The sequence below is a fragment of the Schistosoma mansoni genome, chromosome 2 (assembly GCF_000237925.1).
Source record: "Schistosoma mansoni strain Puerto Rico chromosome 2, complete genome".
Lineage (NCBI taxonomy): Eukaryota > Metazoa > Platyhelminthes > Trematoda > Strigeidida > Schistosomatidae > Schistosoma > Schistosoma mansoni.
This window is the reverse complement of record NC_031496.1, coordinates 26,702,617-26,716,336: the sequence shown is the minus strand read 5'-3', so window position 1 is coordinate 26,716,336 and position 13,720 is coordinate 26,702,617.

The window sequence follows — 13,720 nt, the reverse complement described above, 5'->3', positions numbered from 1 at the left end:
GTACGACGAAACGGCCATCCGTGCTTCAGGTTCTTATCGTGCTCCAGCTTCATTCATTCATCATCTCAACTATCTTACATTACTATAATATCTACGAAACGCCTTCTCATCACTGTCAACATTTGCTCAACAGTGACTGGCTTGAAGAGGCATTTCCTGAAGTTCTCGTGAGAAGCGGTGACCAGTGGATTGGAAGCAGGTGTGATGTGAGATGGTCACTCAATGAAGACATTGGTGGATGTGTCGGTCATTTCAGTGAATCGTTTGAAGTAAGGCATTGAGAGCGTTGGATGGTGACCCAGTGGTCTAGTGTTTAAGTGCTCACGCGCGAGACTGATAGGTGCTGGGTTGGAATCTCGCGAGACTGCATCGTGGATGCGCACTGCTGAGCAGTCCCACAGTACGACGAAACGGCCATCCAGTGCTTCCAGGTTTCCCATCGTGCTCCAGCTTCAATTCATTCATCATCTCAACTATCAACATTACTATAATATCTACGAAACGCCTTCTCATCACTGTCAACATTTGCTCAACAGTGACTGGCTTGAAGAGGCATTTCCTGAAGTTCTCGTGAGAAGCGGTGACCAGTGGATTGGAAGCAGGTGTGATGTGAGATGGTCACTCAATGAAGACATTGGTGGATGTGTCGGTCATTTCAGTGAATCGTTTGAAGTAAGGCATTGAGAGCGTTGGATGGTGACCCAGTGGTCTAGTGTTTAAGTGCTCACGCGCGAGACTGATAGGTGCTGGGTTGGAATCTCGCGAGACTGCATCGTGGATGCGCACTGCTGAGCAGTCCCACAGTACGACGAAACGGCCATCCAGTGCTTCCAGGTTTCCCATCGTGCTCCAGCTTTCATTCATTCATCATCTCAACTATCAACATTACTATAATATCTACGAAACGCCTTCTCATCACTGTCAACATTTGCTCAACAGTGACTGGCTTGAAGAGGCATTTCCTGAAGTTCTCGTGAGAAGCGGTGACCAGTGGATTGGAAGCAGGTGTGATGTGAGATGGTCACTCAATGAAGACATTGGTGGATGTGTCGGTCATTTTAGTGAATCGTTTGAAGTAAGGCATTGAGAGCGTTGGATGGTGACCCAGTGGTCTAGTGTTTAAGTGCTCACGCGCGAGACTGATAGGTGCTGGGTTGAAATCCCGCGAGACTGCATCGTGGATGCGCACTGCTGAGCAGTCCCACAGTACGACGAAACGGCCATCCAGTGCTTCCAGGTTTTCCATCGTGCTCCAGCTTCAATTCATTCATCATCTCAACTATCAACATTACTATAATATCTACGAAACGCCTTCTCATCACTGTCAACATTTGCTCAACAGTGACTGGCTTGAAGAGGCATTTCCTGAAGTTCTCGTGAGAAGCGGTGACCAGTGGATTGGAAGCAGGTGTGATGTGAGATGGTCACTCAATGAAGACATTGGTGGATGTGTCGGTCATTTCAGTGAATCGTTTGAAGTAAGGCATTGAGAGCGTTGGATGGTGACCCAGTGGTCTAGTGTTTAAGTGCTCACGCGCGAGACTGATAGGTGCTGGGTTGGAATCTCGCGAGACTGCATCGTGGATGCGCACTGCTGAGCAGTCCCACAGTACGACGAAACGGCCATCCAGTGCTTCCAGGTTTTCCATCGTGCTCCAGCTTCAATTCATTCATCATCTCAACTATCAACATTACTATAATATCTACGAAACGCCTTCTCATCACTGTCAACATTTGCTCAACAGTGACTGGCTTGAAGAGGCATTTCCTGAAGTTCTCGTGAGAAGCGGTGACCAGTGGATTGGAAGCAGGTGTGATGTGAGATGGTCACTCAATGAAGACATTGGTGGATGTGTCGGTCATTTCAGTGAATCGTTTGAAGTAAGGCATTGAGAGCGTTGGATGGTGACCCAGTGGTCTAGTGTTTAAGTGCTCACGCGCGAGACTGATAGGTGCTGGGTTGGAATCTCGCGAGACTGCATCGTGGATGCGCACTGCTGAGCAGTCCCACAGTTACGACGAAACGGCCATCCAGTGCTTCCAGGTTTTCCATCGTGCTCCAGGTTCAATTCATTCATCATCTCAACTATCAACATTACTATAATATCTACGAAACGCCTTCTCATCACTGTCAACATTTGCTCAACAGTGACTGGCTTGAAGAGGCATTTCCTGAAGTTCTCGTGAGAAGCGGTGACCAGTGGATTGGAAGCAGGTGTGATGTGAGATGGTCACTCAATGAAGACATTGGTGGATGTGTCGGTCATTTCAGTGAATCGTTTGAAGTAAGGCATTGAGAGCGTTGGATGGTGACCCAGTGGTCTAGTGTTTAAGTGCTCACGCGCGAGACTGATAGGTGCTGGGTTGGAATCTCGCGAGACTGCATCGTGGATGCGCACTGCTGAGCAGTCCCACAGTACGACGAAACGGCCATCCAGTGCTTCCAGGTTTCCCATCGTGCTCCAGCTTCAATTCATTCATCATCTCAACTATCAACATTACTATAATATCTACGAAACGCCTTCTCATCACTGTCAACATTTGCTCAACAGTGACTGGCTTGAAGAGGCATTTCCTGAAGTTCTCGTGAGAAGCGGTGACCAGTGGATTGGAAGCAGGTGTGATGTGAGATGGTCAGTGGGATCCTCTAGAGTCGACCTGCAGGCATGCAAGCTTGAGTATTCTATAGAAATCAAACCAATGGGGAGATACAACTAAAACAATGAAATAAACGGTGACAAATTTAAGGTCGATAAGAACCAATCAACATCGAGGTGTACAGGACAAGCTGTGAATCACATGTGCAGAAATTCAAACACTTCACTTCTACCCGAAGTTTGTGCTGATGATATCGTTCAGAAAGACGCTGAAAGCTCCACGACCAAACTATCCAGCTCAGAGAACAAAACTCCGTAAAAATATTTTATCTACCCCGGTCCATTAATACAATTATTATCTTTCTTTTATTTGTAATCAAGTGAAACAAAAATGCGAAACAAATGAATTTACAATACTCTACCAATATTGTTGCTCATCCATTACAGATTGTAGATGAAATTTCACTGTGATTATTATTACTTTCAGAGTAGTATGAAACGAGAAAATTTCAGTTTCTGATCAACGTTATTTACTTTTCAGGAAATCTTAGTAAGGTTAGACTACAAGTTCTCTAGAAAGATATCAATTGTGTAACATTCTTGTCTTAGTATATAACCTACAGCAAATCAACTTAATTGAGAAATATGATACATCATATGCAAAATCATTAATTTAATTGTACTCTACTTGTTTGAACGTCTTAACGTCTTGTATTTGATCATTAATAGGGTAGTTAATTCACAATCCTTAGTAGGCTAAGACTTGTAGAAAAAAAGTTTATCCATTACTTGTTTCACTATTTATTTAGTATAAACGACTTCATGAAGAATATTATTTACTACTGAATTAAAACAATATAGCGACTTTTGGCGTGACTATAATTTATGGACGACCTTTGAACGAACCTTGAGTGACCTTTGGAAATATTAGTCAATCAGCAAACAATCAGCATAAAGTAAAAATATATTATACAAAACCAAAATTATTAAAGTAGATACACTCCTTTTATATGGTGCAAAAACTTGTCAAGGTTAGAAAAAGGTTCAAAGGTTCCAAAATCGTTATGCATAAGGTAGAGGAACTCATCCATACGGCTCCATAATATTTAGTCCCTAGAACCATGATAAGGTCACAAAAATCTCTCAACTTCGACCACATAGCATCAATATTGTTTGTGTGTACTCCGATTATGTAAGTTAAGCATTTTTATTATGGATATGTCCCTACAATACTCATACCACTGAACAACCGAAGCTTCAGTAACATCTGAGATCATTGCAACCAATGTTACTGATGCTTTTATTTTACAATTTGTGGCAATTATTATACTATACCTTAGTCTCAACCTGTATCGAGCAATAAAGGTTCCTATTCTAGCAAACGTCCTCCTTCAACAGATATTACATGGAAGGTCAATATCATGGTAGTCTGCACAAGGTTTACAAGTCATTTAATACCCGCAATTACAAATACAGGAACTTCTTAGTAGTCTCATTTGTCGTAGCCGCCTAATTGTCAAGTCTTCTCTAAAATTCTTTGTGAACCGATCGCCTATGAGTATCAGGTAGTGAAATTGGCGCCATGACCTTGAAATCTCTCAGATTCTTCTGATTGGCTCGCCCATAAATTATAGTCTCGCTTGACTTTTTAATCCATTTACAAGATATAGAACAAAAGTTGATCTCAATATCTGATAATTATTATACTAATTTTATTATTCAATAAAACAAACTTAAAACTGATTTTTTTATTAAATTAAAAGTTAAAAGAAACTGCAAAAGAAAACTTTTTTTCACTGACTTGTTGTTTTTAATTTCAGCCTTAAAAAGAAAACTCTGACAGTTAATTTCCAAGTACAGTTCAAATGAATGAAGAAGAATAAACGATAAGCATATATATATATATATATTAATGTACCTATGAAGTGTATCTCGTATTGATCAGCCTTAGATCGGAATAAAATATCGGTACTGTCAAAAAAATATAAGAAGACAAGTGAATGAGTTATTCACAATTCAAAATGAAAGAAAACAGCTAAATCACTATTCGATTTCAATTTTTGATGAACTATTTCAAAGAAACAAAAGTAAAATTTGCATTTGAATGAAAAATTTTGAAGTTTGAACAAAAGTGGATATTTTTATTTAATTTAATCAAATTGTGGTGTATGTTACATATATCGACAGATATAAGTAATATGTTTCACCATGCCTGGAAATGGAATGTTGAGATGATTGATTTGGAGAGAACAAGAATGTAAACAGGGAGCGATTTGAATAACAACAGGATTGAAGGAATACTGAAGTTCGTAAGAGACAATCGATGAAAGATTAGCAAATGAAGTATTTAATGTATGGTTTTCATAATTTACCAACACACACAACTCCGCCTGTAGCTCTTCTAGAGTTACTGCAGGTCCCAAGCCCGGGTAAAGGAGGAGGGTTGGACATAGAATTAGCGACCCCATCCCGTAGAAAAGTTAACTCGCTAAAAAAACGCTAACCAGAAAAAATGATTCAAACCATTTAAACTCTGCCCTGAGAGTTGAAGGGATAATTATGACGTCTCATGATGAAAGCCGAAATTCTTCAGAAGTCACGAGACCGATGCACCTTCTAACAATCAGAGCAACACTCTTTATAGGTACATGGAACGTCCGGACATTGTGGGAGACAGGAAAGACCAGTCAAATAGCAATGGAAATGAGGAGATACAACTTAGCAGTACTCGAAATCAGCGAAACCCATTGGACACAAACTGGACAACAAAAGCTAGGTACAGGAGAGATGCTGCTGTATGCCGGTCACGAAGGGGAAAATGCTCCACACACTCAGGGAGTTGCTCTTATGCTGTCCAAAGAAGCACGAAATGCACTTGTGGGATGGGAATCTCATGGACCCAGGATAATCAAAGCACCATTCAGAACAAAGAAGCAAGGGATCACAATGAACGTTATCCAATGTTATGCACCCACCAATGATAACAACGACGATGATAAAGATCGGTTCTATGGAAGGCTGCAATCAATTATAGCGAAGTGCTCACGAAAGGACCTCACCATCCTGATGGGAGATCTAAATGCTTAATTTGGAGTGGACAACACAGGATATGAAGATATAATTGGACGACATGGATTAGGAGAGAGAAATGAAAATTGGGAGAGACTTGCAAACCTATATGCATTCAACAAATTGGTTATAGGCGGCACAATATTCCCACACAAGCGCATACACAAAGCTACATGGATCTCACCGGACCAAACCACAGAGAACTAGATAGATCACATCTGTATCAACAAAAAATTCCGAAGATCAATGGAAGATGTGAGAACCCGGAGAGGAGCTGACATAACTTCAGATCACCACCTGGTTGTGGCCAAGATGAGACTAAAGCTAAAGAAACACTGGACAACTGGACAAACAGCACTACAAAGGTTCAATACAGTCATCCTTCGAGATACTGACAAGCTCCATGAATTCAAGATAACTTTCAAAAACAGGTTCCAAGCTCTACAGGATCTACTGAAAGAACAAGAAACTACTTTGGAGGACAACTGGGAAGGGATAAAAGAAGCACCAACTTCAACGTGTCAGGAGGTTCTTGGTCCTAAGAAGCATCATCACAAGGAATGGATCTCTATGGGAACCCTGGACAAAATTCAAGAAAGGAAGAACAAGAAACTAGCAATTAACAACAGCCGAACACGAGCAGAGAAAGTCAAGTCACAAACAGACTACGCAGAATCAAACAGGGAAGTGAAGAAAAGCATTAAAGCCGACAAGCAGAAATACATGGGATAACTAACCACGACGGCGGAAAAAGCTGCAAGAGAAGGGAATATGAGACAACTATATGATACGACGAAGAAATTGGCAGGAAGATATAGCAAACCAGAGAGACCAGTCAAGGACAAAGAAGGAAAGACAATCACTGAGATTCAAGAACAGAGGAAAAGATGGGTAGAATACTTCGAGGAACTGCTAAATAGACCAGCCCCATTGAACCCACCGAACATCGAAGCAGCACACACTGACCTTCCAATAGATGTCACTCCACCAACGATCGAAGAAGTCAAGATGGCCATCAGACAAATCAAAAGTGGGAAGGCGGCAGGACCTGCTTCACCTTCTATTCAAGAAGGTTTGGGAAGAGGAACAAGTGCCAATGGACTGAAAAGAAGGATATCTCATCAATATACCAAAGAAAGGAGATCTGAGCAAATGTGAAAATTACAGAGGCATCAGTTTGTTATCAGTACCAGGAAAAGTTTTCAACAGAGTGCTGCTGAATCGGATGAAAGACTAAGTAGACGCCGAACTTAGGGATCAACAGGCTGCATTCCGTAAGGATAGGTCGTGCACAGACCAGATTGCGACACTACGGATCATCATGGAACAATTAGTTGAGTGGAACTCATCACTATACGTCAACTTCATTGACTATGAAAAGGCGTTTGACAATGTGGACAAGAGAACATTATGGAAACTTCTTCGACACTATGGAGTTCCTGAAAAGATTGTCAACATTATCCAGAACTTATACGATGGACTACAGTGCAAAGTCGTGCATGGAGGACAGCTGACAGATGCATTTCCAGTAAGGACCGGATTCAGACAAGGCTGTCTACTCTCCCCTTTCCACTTCCTTCTAGTGATTGACTGGATTATGAAGAATTCGACATCTGACCGGAAATACGGAATACAATGGACAGCTCAGAATCAATTAGATGATTTGGACTTCGCAGATGACCTAGCCCTCCTCTCTTATACACACGAACAAATGCAGATGAAGACAGCAAATGTAGCAGCAGCCTCTGCATCGATAGGCCTCCACATTCACAAAGGAAAAAGCAAGATTCTCAAATGCAACACGGAGAACACCAACCCAATCACACTTGATGGCGAAACTCTGGAAGAGATGGAAACATTCAAGTACCTGGGGAGCATCGTTGATAAACAAGGAGGATCGGATGCAGATTTAAAGACGAGGATGGCAAAGCAAGGACAGCATTTTTACAGTTGAAGAACAACTCTCAACTAATTTCAAGGTCAGAATTTTAATACGAACGTCAAGACAGTCTGTTCTACTGTATGGAGCTGAAACGTGGAGAACTACTACGACCATCATCAGGAAGGTACAAGTATTTATAAACAGTCGCCTACGCTAAATACTCAACACCCATTGGCCGGATACTATCAGCAACAGCGTTTTATGGGAGAGGACAAACCAGCTTCCAGCTGAAGAGGAAATTAGGAAAAGACGTTGGAAGTGGATAGGACATACATTAAGGAAATCACCAATATGCATCACGACTTAATCCCTAACTTGGAATCCGAAAGGGAGGCGGAAAAGAGGAAGGCCAAAGAACATAATACGCCGGGAAATAGAAGCAGATATGAAAAGGATGAATGTGAACTGGAAAGAACTGGAAAGGAAGGCTCAGGACATAGTTGGATGAGAATGCTGGTGAGCGGCCTATGCTCCTCGATGAGGGGTAACAAGCGTAAGTAAGTAAGTAAGTAAGTAAGTGCACTCTATGGTTTCATAATAAACGATAATTTGTTTGTACCCATCTAAGTGTTCATCGACCTCAAAGTTATTAGGTATTGAGATGATTATATAAGAGTAGAATTATAGTGAATCAAAAATTTCGCTAATGATTTGTAAAATTCGACAGCCTCTACTCATACTAACAGAACTTAAATATGAGAATAAAATGTCATATATTCCTTCAAGTGTATTTAGTTTTAAGATACCATAAAAGTTGCATTGCGATTGTGGTTAATCAAAGTGTTGTGAACAAGAACACAGTTAAGAGCAACCGATTATATTTGGATTCAAAATTACAGAACAACTTAGTACATTCTGAGAACCATACAGTAAATACTTCATTTGCAAAATATCAATCAATTGTCTAAGACTTCATTGTTCTTTCGTTTACATGCCAATCATTCTTTGTTGTCGTTCTCTTTTCTTTGGTCTTCTTAACCTTCCACCTTGAGGTATTTCATTTTCGATTGATGATGCATACTACTCATATCTGTTGACATCAGTAGCACACACCACAAAATGAGTATATACCGATCAAGAATTTTCATTGTTTGTCAGACAAAACAGTAGGAAGTGACTTACAGATTTTTTTTTACAATACCTAGTTTTCATAAGATGTTGGAAGTTTTTGATCAAAAATCACATCCCACAGTATAATAAACCATCAGTTTCTTGTGGTTCGTTTTCTCAAAGACATTCAATGCATAAAAAGACAATAATCTTTATTTCTTACATGAAAAACAGGTTGTTACGTATTCGTTACAATATAACTCTTATTATTTACTTTTCAATATAAAGTACGAAGCTTGTCTTACTAATATAAATCAAATGGATTTCAATAAATCGTTAACATGATTCACTTAAAAAAATGAAGAAGTGATCGTATTAGTATGCAGTCAATACAACATGGATATATCATCATAATCATTATGACATTCATTAATAATGTTCATCAGATAACTCTGATAATGTGATGACATAAACTATGGTAGAATTTATTTCATCCATTTGCACAAAGGGATGCTTAAAATCAAATATTTCAAATATCTTGTTTAAAAATAACTGTGGTGGTCGATATTCGTTATTATCCTTAAACTTCGTATGTTGTTCGTCCTGATAACCGTTACTCGATAACGCTCAAACGGTGTATAAATCAGAAGGGGAATACAAAGTGTTGATTGCGTCTATTATTAGCCACGCACAGATATCCAATATTACAGGCACGTTAAACAAGCATGAAAGAGTAATGCCTTGAAGCAAGCGAGTGAGCGCGTGAGTCCAATGGATTCCACTGTTAGCTACTATGCATCTTTGCTTACAATGCTTGTGAATTAAGGCTATATAGAAGCAATACGCACAGTATGCACATATGCCAGTTAGAGACTGACCACTTGCAGTGCTAAACGTCAATGGGAAGATTCAAACAAACAATACTAATTGAATTCTTCAAAGATTGTTTATTCGATTGTAATAAACGTTTTATATTAGTGAAATAGAAAACTAAATATTCGCTTAACGACATATACTTGGAAACAGGAGATTTGAAAATAAGAAGTCAAATTGATAGTTTGTTCTTATTAGGAGTCTATTTAAATCATTGGTAAATAACCTTTTTTGAAAAATTAATTTTTATTAAAATAAAATTAAAATTAAAATTCATGGTTAATCATCTTATTAAAGTGGTATGGTTCCATTTGATGTTGCGTATAATTAATAGTTATCTTGTCAAATGTATTTTGATAAAAAATTCAGCTGAGAAATCACTCATTCTTAATTTAACTTCTTACAATGCACAATAAAAGATCTCACAGAATTTTTAGATCTAATATCTTACTGTCTATTATGAACACTTAGTGCCACATAATTAGAACAGAACTATAAGTAGTCGAACTTTAGACATGACATTGTGAAGAATTTTACCTCATCATCCCTTTAATAAACTTAAAATGAATAGGAATATAAACAGAATGCAATCATGATATCGAAATTCCCTTAACTCATTTGAATAAACTCATATATTCGGTATCGGTTTGTGGAGATAGTTCAATATTTTTGATCACCTTGAAAAAGCTGGGGGTATTTGAACAATATTTCGTTCTGTTATGGAACTCCTGAACATTACGAAACCACGATCTATAGGTTAAGCGTTAATGCAAGACCGAAGATCTCTGGTTTGAGTCCTGCTTGTGGAATCGTAGATGCACACTGCTAACGAATTCCATCCTGGGACGAAGAGGCCATCCAGTGCTTCCAGGTTTTCAATGGTAGTCTAATATTGATCGGCTTTTATGATTTCAGTGAGAACCCTATTAGTTAAGATCACATTTTTCAAGTTCATTTGACGTTAGATGAAAGGAAATTTATTAATTGCTCTGATTGAAATACAAAAGTTTATTTTTCCTCCAAATAAAAAGTACATTTTAAGCAATTCAGTTACCATCCGTTTGGTAGTTTTGTTTTGTTTTAAAACAAATAGATTTGCAACTTTAATAAATGAACTGAATAATCTTATTGATATTTTTGTTCAGTTTATCCATGTAGTGGGTTTTTAGAGTAAAAGGTTGAAGTATTCAATTTATGTATTTGTATTTATCTTAGTTAATTAGTTTCTTCGGTATAAGCAGAAAATTAGAAATATAGTTTGCCCAATCTCGAAAAAGTTCCACTCCAGATGACATGTATGAATAGAATGGTTAAAAGAAATAGGAATATGCATCGTGATTTGACTTGATTTCTTTTTGATAACCTACTATTAATCTATCTATGTGTTTGTATGATAAGTTGCATTTATCGTCAAATCGAATAATGAAAATATTTTGTTAGTTCATAATTAGTTAAACTGAGTAGCTTTTTAATGGTTGAATTCATGAATCAATTGAAGCTAGACCATCATGGAAAAACTGGAAGTACTGGACGGTCATTTCGCCCCAGTATGGGACTCCTTAGTGGTGTGCATCGAATATACTACTCGCGAGATTCGAAACCAGGACCTACCGGTCTCTTTCACAAAAGCCTAGCCTCTAAACCACTGACCCGGCACCCAACCGTGTTAATGTCTAATTTCAACCAGTCCACGAAATTAAGCCACCGTGCAAGATTGTATTCAGTGATTTATTATCTTACAAGAGACCCGTTTAAACTCCATTGGTCACGGCTTCTCACCAGAACTCCAGGAAATACCTATTGAAGACCGTCTCTAGTGAACATATGATAATTATAATCAAAAAGGGGTTTTTGTGGATATTATAGTAATTTAATAATTGAATTCATGAGACCATTGGATGCCAACCGACTCATTGGTCTAGAGGTAAAGTGTTCGCGTGCGAGACCGGTAGGTCCTGGGTTCGAATCCTGCGAGCGAGATCGTGGGTGCGCAATACTAAGGAACCCCATACTGGGACAAAACAGCCGTCCAGTACTTCCAGGTTTTCCACAGTGGTCTAGCTTCAGTTGATTCATGAATTCAATTATTACACTACTATAATATTCACCATATTACCTTTCAGACTGTAAGTAGCTTTTTGCCCAATAAATAGATAATCTTATTTATTATTCAGGATTACTTTTAAAAAGTCTGATTAAAATTTATTTTCTCCTTCATAACAATCTTATTTAGCGTTTAAAAAAAACTTAACACGCTTAACTGTAAACAGTTTTAAATATTCATATAACATATACAAATAATATAGCTAAACTCTTAAGTAAATACAATAAAGTCAATGAATGGATCCTACCATTGATATGAAGCATAAGAAGTTAGACTGAGTTATACAAAATACATGAATTATATAATGTAAGATGAGTACTATAGGTAGTGTAAGTTTATGTCGTTTTTTAGATTTTCAAATAATATACTAATAATTCATCATTTGTATTGGTTGGTTGAATCTTCTCATTGATATTTAGGACTCCGATTTATTAGTCTCATATTGACTTATGTACATCCTATGAGGATTGACTCGATATTGCCTGAAGTCACAAGTATTACAAACAAATATAGATAGTAGCTTATAGTGGAATTCAAGGCGTGCGTTTCATTCCACTTTGGACCCATCAGATTGATGTGCTTGCATCACACGTTTGATGTTGACTCTGTGAATCGAACCCTCTATGGTTCGCTTCAAACTTCATGACATTATCCACTTGACTACTGAGTCTAAAAAGCCAAGATTTTGTTGGATAGTGTGATGGAGCTTGAAGTGTACGGTATAAGGTTTTATTCACGGAGTGAGCACCAACTGTGTGATATAAGTGGACCAATCTGACGATTCCGAAGTTGCATGAAACGTAATTCCTGTATTCCACTGCTAGCTACTATCCATCTATGCTTATAGTGTACTAATAATAAATTCAACTAGATAACATTTTCTAAAGACCGCTTTTACTATTATGTATAGGTATATTATACATATTGATTATTATGCCAGGGAAATGGTAATACTGTAATTACTAATTTCATTATTAACTGTTTATTATGCTGTTGAATTATTCGAAACTTGAAACGTTTTCAATTCAATGAAAATTCAGTAAGTATTAATGGCTTTATTTACAATAAACGATCAAATAATCTTCAAAAACAGTTCTTATTTCAATGAACAGCACCTCATAGTGTTTCAGGCGCAAGAGGAGTTTGAATCTTGTTTATTCTAATTACTAACCGAAGGTTATCTTAAAATTAATAGAATACTTTAAATTACATAATTGTTTAGTTATGGAAAAGTTTTCAACTACATTTTTCAGTGCGCATATCTTTCTATAAGATGGTTACACCTATATATACATATATATATACAATGAACGAAATGACACGCCTATAATAATTAAGTAGTATCAGTGATTTATTGATTTATAAGCAATAATTTATCGCTTTATTGATTTATAAGCAATAATTTATCGCTTAATCAGTATCTGTTCATGTTTCTTTGTCAGACGATGTATATGTTCATGTGTTTGTGTGTTTGTCATGCATTAACACCCAAACCACGCACTTTTTTTAACTACCATACAGATATAATTTTAAAGGAAATCGTTACCAAGTAACATGATAAAGCATAAGAAAACTTTTTTATTTAAATAAAATTGATTAGAGACATTATTTTTTGAACAGATATATCTTTACCCATGTTACCGACTAGATTAGTATGCAAAGGTTTGTATAATTGTTAGTCAAAAGTCTCTTCTTATACTCTCTCTCTCTATATATATATATACATATATAAGTTGTTCTTTTTGTGGGGGAAAAATAAGGATGTTTCATATATTTTATATACACGAATCTAATTTATTTCCTTTTTCATGTGACTCCAATTGAAACAGCTGACTATAAATAAAACTATAATATGGTTTGGTTTATTATTTGGAAAGTAAATACCATTGACATTTTCATATTTCTATATAATACTAATCTTTTTATTCACTTCTTTTATAATGATTTTAATAGTTGAGATCATGAATCAGTTGAAGGTAGACCACCATGGAAAACCTGGAAGCGCTCGCGCGCAAAAATGATAGGTCCTGTGTTCGAACCTGGCGAGGCGGGATCGTGGACATGCACTACTGAGGAGTTCCACAA